Genomic DNA, 6,787 nt, shown 5'->3' on the forward strand with positions numbered 1-6,787 from the left:
TACAGGATGGTGGCTCAGGTTTCACACACACGCACTGGCATGTTAGTATTCTGCATATAGAATCATAGAATCATGGAATCATTTAGGTTGGAAAGGACCTTTAAGATCATCCAGTCCAATGGTTAACCTAGCACTGCCAAGTCCACCACTAAACCATGTCCTCGAGCACCACGTCTACCCGTCTTTTAAATACCTCCAGGGATGGAGACTCAACCACTTCCCTGGGCAGCCTGTTCCACTGCCTGACTGCCCTTTTGGTGAAGAAGTTTTTCCTAATATCCAACCTAAACTTCCCCTGGCGCAGCTTGAGGCCGTTTCCTCTCGTCCTATCCCTTGTTACTTGGGAGAAGAGACCGACCCCCACCTCGCTACAGCCTCCTTTCAGGCAGTTGTAGAGAGCAATAAGGTCTCCCCTCAGCCTCCTCTTCTCCAGGCTAAACAATCCCAGCTCCCTCAGCCGCTCCTCATAAGACTTGTTCTCCAGACCCTTCACCAACTTCGTTCCCTTTGGACACGCTCCAGCACCTCCCCGTCCTTCTTGGAGTGAGGGGCCCAAAACTGAACACAGCACTCGAGGTGCGGCCTCACCAGCACCGAGTACAGGGGCACTATCACCTCCCTGGTCCTGCTGGCCACGCTATTCCTGATACAAGCCAGGATGCCATCGGCCCTCTTGGCCACCTGGGCACGCTGCTGGCTCATGTTCAGCTGGCTGTTGACCAACACCCCCAGGTCCTTTTCCGCCAGGCAGCTCTCCAGCCACTCCTCCCCACGCCTGTAGCGTTGCATGGGGTTGTTGTGACCGAAGTGCAGGACCCAGCACTGAGCCTTGTTGAACCTCACACAGTTGGCCCCAGCCCATCGATCCAGCCTGTCCAGGTCCCTCTGTAGGGCCTTCCTACCCTCCAGCAGATCGACACTTCCACCCAACTTGGTGTCATCTGCAAACTTGCTGAGGGCGCACTGAATCCCCTCGTCCAGATCATTGATAAGATATTAAACAGAACGGGCCCCAACACTGAGCCCTGGGCAACACCACTTGTGACCGGCTGCCAACTGGATTTAACTCCATTTACCACAACGTTTTGGGCACGGCCATCCAGCCATTTTTTTACCCAATGAAGCGTACACCCATCCAAGCCATGAGCAGCCAGTTTCTCCAGCAGAATGCTGTGGGAAACTGTGTCAAAGGCTTTACTAAAGTCCAAGTAGACAACATCCACAGCCTTTCCCTCATCCGTTAAGCGGGTCACCTTGTCACAGAAGGAGATCAGGTTGGTCAGGCAGGACCTTGCCTGCTTTTATTAGCCGAATAAATAAACCTTCTGAAAACACAGCATTGAAAGCAATTACATTTACTCAGGCTGAAAATGTGGTTACATTACTATGTTATTAAGAGTACTATAGCAGAAGGGCATATAAATATTCAACATCTGTGCTCTCCCAATGTGTAAATTGTGTTGTTATTAGGTATTACTGTATTAACATTTGCACTGAAACTATGCTGAACTTGAAGTAAAACTATATTGTGAAGATATTTATCATCTTGTCAAAAAAACCAGAAGAGTTTTCTGGCAGGAATTTGGAGACTGCTTCATTTTTTCTCTTTGAAAAATTTAAAATAAGATCACTGTAATAGGAGAACAGCTAAAGGAAGGAATATAAACTAGAGAAATGGAAGAAGATGAAAAGAGCTCAAAAAGATGTGCGGCAACTACCAAACCAGTGCCAGAACCATTGGTATACTGTTTTCTTAAGGGGGGGTTCTGGAAGTTTATGGATAAATTCTCATTGAACTGATAGATGTGAGTGCAGCAATTTAAATAATGAAGGAAGAATTATCTCAAGTTGTTTAGCCACAAGTAGGAGATATAAAAAAAACAATCCCGCCCAAACCACAATCCTGTCCTTTGTTTTGACGTATTATTTGAAGACACATAGAACAACACTTCATTTTTTCATCAAAAAGAAAATTAATACAGCAGGCTATCAAGTCCCATTCTTGTCAACTGAACCATTTTGAAAGGATGGATGAAACAGCAAGGTAGTCTTAGAAATAGTTTTAAAAAATGCAACTGTAAAGATAAAAAAATTGCATAAAGGATTAAAATTCTCATGAAGTCACAGATCGCCAAGTGGTCAGTCTTTAAAGAAAAGTACAAGCTGTCATGAGACTTGTGATAAAACTACAAGAGTTTCTGACCGACATTGGCTTTCTTCATTGAAAGAGTTTGGGGAAATCACTGAATACCTCTGGACCCTTCTGGTTGTTATGGTAAAATTGTGATTTAAAAAAGCTTATTCTTTGTCTTACATACCAAAATGCTTCAATGTCATGTGCTGCATTCATACATAATATTATATTGTTATTCATACTCATGATCAAGGTATGTTTCAGAAAGAAAATTAAATTCCATTTCATTCCATTGCATTTCATTAAACCAATTTAATCATTTCTTCCTGTTTGACAGATAGCTAACATTCCCCAAACATTTCCAGTGGCATAATTTTGGATGTGGCCGAGGCCAGGTTTGCTCAGCCTTTGGAAAGCAAATTGTGGCAATCTTTCAACACTATTTGGTGTAGAAATAATGCTAAAGGCAGTTAAAAAAAAAAAAAAGCTGGCAAATGCAACATAAATAAAAGTCTAATGATAATCAGCAGTGTCCTGAACACATGAAGGGGACTTCTTGGATTTCCATGATTTATCTCAAATTTGAGGTTTTGCCATATCTAAAGAATTCATTTATGTAAAGAAATAAGAATTATATTGTTGTTAGTGAGGAAGAATAATAAATTAAAACAAATACTGTACAATGATGTCCAAGTAGTGAAACAGAACTAAGTGTGAAGTGGGATATGATAGATTAACACAGGTCATCATGCATCTAGCAGAAAAACCATGTTACAAAGTAGCTGAATATTAACTCTACTGTGACGGAACATGCTCTCCCTACCAGAAAGTGGTTGACAAATTGGACATAACTTAGAGAACAGTGACACAACCAATGTAATACAGGACAAAAATACAAGTGGCGGAAAAGACTCAAATCATTAACCAGGGAAAAGCTGCCTGAATGATGAATAATTAAAACATATATGCGGTTGTATTTGCAATGTTAATGCTTGAGGTGCTCCATGTTAGATGAAGCATCACTGAAAATAACAAAAAGCTTATTCTTACCCTACATAATTTACAGTTTAAGTTGAAATACCAGGGTGATACAGCAAACTGTATCCAAGACTGATGTGCTTAATAATGATGAAGAAATAAATATACTTAGAACATAGCTTTTGGGAACCAAAGATTTTTAAGGGGCTGATTCTCAGATAAAGTAAAACAAAGCTCTTTCATTTCAGGAAGGAGAGAAAGCAAACAAAATGAAGCTAATAAAGGCGAGAGAAGACATTTGCCAAACAATCCAGTTTCATCAGAAAATGGGGCTTTTTCAGTACCTACCTAGGAAAACCAAATCATGTTCTCATTCAATGTAAGTTCTGAAAGTCTCCTGCTACCAGTACTAACAAGGTCTAGTGATCTAATTAAGTACTAACCTAAGCATGATCAAGCACTAGCACAAATTAATATTAAGCTTTCCTCTGAATGGGTTACAAGCAAAAATTTGTGTGGACTTGACAAGGGAGCATTTCACAAAATTAGCTTTTTAGGAGACAAGTAGGCCAAGAATATCAATGATAGCTGATTATTGTTTAAGACTATTTTGGTAGGTGCCCAAACCCCCGTAACTCTACAGTTAAGGAATAAAGCTACAACTTGGCTAATGGAAAGAGGATGAACAGCTTTTTTTGTCTATCCACCTATCCTTCAAACTACATATAACAAACACAAAAGGGGAGGTGAATAGCAATGTATATGTAGTTAAGAATACAACCTACAGAAAACAGGTACTTTGTCAAAGACAGGCTTAAGGAATGTTTTGATTACAGTAAAAATACTATTAGAGAAAGAAGAAATTTAGTAAAGAACTTTTCAGTTTGATAGGTAAAGATGTAATGAGGAGATTAAGCTGGATATTATGGGCCCTAGAACTGTGGTGCAATTTTAAAATATGTTTGAAAATAATCTACAAAGTGTTCTACTAGATTTTCAATGTCTCAGTCAAAGATACGCTTTAGTTCAATCATACATATTGAAAGCTGCAGGAGGAGTTGCTGCATGGAAGATCCATGACCTGGGTGGTTCAGAAGGCCTGTCATCAGATTTTGATTTTGTGATCTATTTGGAATGAATGGGTGTATAAGCTATGAATTTCTTCTTCCTAATATGTAAATATACTGGAAAAATCAGAAGAGCTTTGGCCTGTCTGCCCACATTTAAGTGAAGTACCTTATGTAAAGCATATTAAATGCTCTTCACCTCGAGAAGTTCTCACAAGGACAAGCTCATAAGGGTATTGAGTTATGACTTGTAGGAAACATCACTAAGATTCAAGCTGTTTTGGCCTTTATGAGCTGACGACAGTTAAAATAACTCAAAAGCTGGTGACGGTATGCTGCATAAAATACTTGTGCATAAGTTTTGAATCCCACAAGATGGCGCCACGTGAACATAAAATAATAAGAACTGCATTTAAACCAAAAAAGTGACTCATTATTTCCTTAAGATAAATCGATGCAAATTTTTGTTTAAGTAACATTTGGACAATTCCACTGGTATTTAATAGAGTCTTTGTCAAAACTTGTCTTTTCAGGCAATCCTACTGGCAGGAATAATGTTTTATTAGTGAAAATGTATGTATGAAAATAGTAATTTTTGGCTAAAACTTCAAGGCACTATTTATTTATTGCTCTACTAAATATAAAATCTACTGTGACATCAAAATGATCTTTAAAAACACATAGGACATTTTCACAGCATGTAAGTTTAATAGTAGGTCTAGAATCTGATGGCTTTAGGGGAAGAATAAACTCTAACAACAGATTAATTTCTCAAAACATTTCTCATTTTCATTCTAAGTTAGAAAAAGAAATGAAGCGAGAGAAGAACAGCAAATAAAATATCTAAAGAGAATTGACTCTAATCAGAGTGTTTGTCCAAATTTCCCATGAGGCAGGTTTTAGAATTAGTACTAGCAGTGAGAGTATTGAAGACAAGGGTCAATGAAGTTTGTCCCACCAAGGTTAAGCCTTGTAACTCTTGTTGTCTGACGAGCAGATTCATAGATAAGTAAGGTATAATATCTGAGAAACTTTTAAAATAATATACTTCTGTTGCAAACAGCCAATAGAGCTTTATCCACAAATTCCTGCTTGAACTTTTAACTTCCATTTGAGCTGTACCAGATCATTCAGATGATCTCAGGAGGTCCCTTCCAAGCTAAATGATTCTGTGATTCGGATTCGGAACTTTTTTCTTCTGCTTTCTTTTCTTCAAGTTGCCTCAGCGTAAGCTATTGCTTTGCTCACATCCATGGCCTAATCTCATCTGAATTCAAGCTTTCAGCTAGAAAATAAAGTTGGTTATACCAATATAACAACAGTGCTGTAACCAGTGCTCTGCTAATCCTCCAAATGGCCCCACACATGAATTATGGAACTATGCAGTCTTCAGTATGTAAACATTTGCCCAACACTGGTATTTGGGGTCCTTTCCTAAGATCTGCAGGTGAATCAATCACACCAATACTTCTAACTAGTCATGTCAGCTCAGAAACCTGGTTGTCTTCCACTGCTAATAGAAAATCACAAATCCATTTTCCTTTCTCTATTAAAGAATTGAAGAAGCAATGCGTGAGAAGTGCTGTGAGAAGTATCTAGATACTTTTCTGATTGCATAGTGAAATCTGTGATTGTATTTGCTGGGTTGTCAGCATTAACTGACAGGCTTTTACATTCTGGTTTGTTGAGGTTATATGGGAAGACTGCAATCTGCTTCCCATACGAATTGACTATCAATTGCCATTAGATCCAAAACCACTACCTGCCCTTTGGTTTTCCTAGTAACTGAAAACACATGTTATGGTACTAAGTTTCCCTCCTATTCTTGGGTTTCTTTGACAGAAATTGTCTGAATATTAGGTAGTGGTGAAAAGATGCTGATCTGTTTCCTTAGACAGAAGAAGTTTGCTCCAGTCATCTACAGTAACTGTAGAAAATCAGAGTGAGTGAAGAATAGCAAGACAGGGCCAGGATACTGTTCATCAGTCATATCTGCTGAGTGATGCTGGAAACAAAGGAACTCTTTTGGGCTTACCCTCACAGCTACAGCATAGCGCTGCAGAAATGGCTTTAGCAAATTGTTAGATGAAGCTTACAACCTTTGTCCCTGTCTCTCCAGCTGTCTTCCCCAATGCTTAATCTGTTGCAAATTATCTGGAAAGAAAAAAGCTGGAAAAGAGCCTACTACAAATATTCTAGCTCCATTGAGCCCTGAAAGAATATAGTTAAAGTAATTCCCTTACTCTTAAAAAAAGATTTCCTCCTGACTTTAAAAACAGCAGCTGGGTTAGTGGTTAGCTGGTTAAAACATGTGATTACTTGGTTTCCTGTTTCAACACAAACATTAACTCAAAATCACAATATACAGCGTATTTATCCAGGACAACATGAAAGTATGGATAAACTTACAACTCCAATCAGTTTGCATGCCAGGGCTAAAAACTTCAGCCATGCGATTTCTTCAGTAAAATGTCCAATATTCATTACACTCGCAAATAAGTCTTCTGGGAGGTTGAGTGCTTCCCACATGTGAGCCAATCCACCTATAGGCATTATAGCTCTCCCTTCCACCTGGAGATAAGCACAAATGAAAAATACATCGTAGGAA

This window comes from Nipponia nippon, unplaced genomic scaffold, assembly GCF_047370975.1.
Source record: "Nipponia nippon isolate SJK-2023a ecotype South Korea unplaced genomic scaffold, ASM4737097v1 scaffold_5, whole genome shotgun sequence".
NCBI classification, from domain to species: Eukaryota; Metazoa; Chordata; class Aves; order Pelecaniformes; family Threskiornithidae; genus Nipponia; species Nipponia nippon.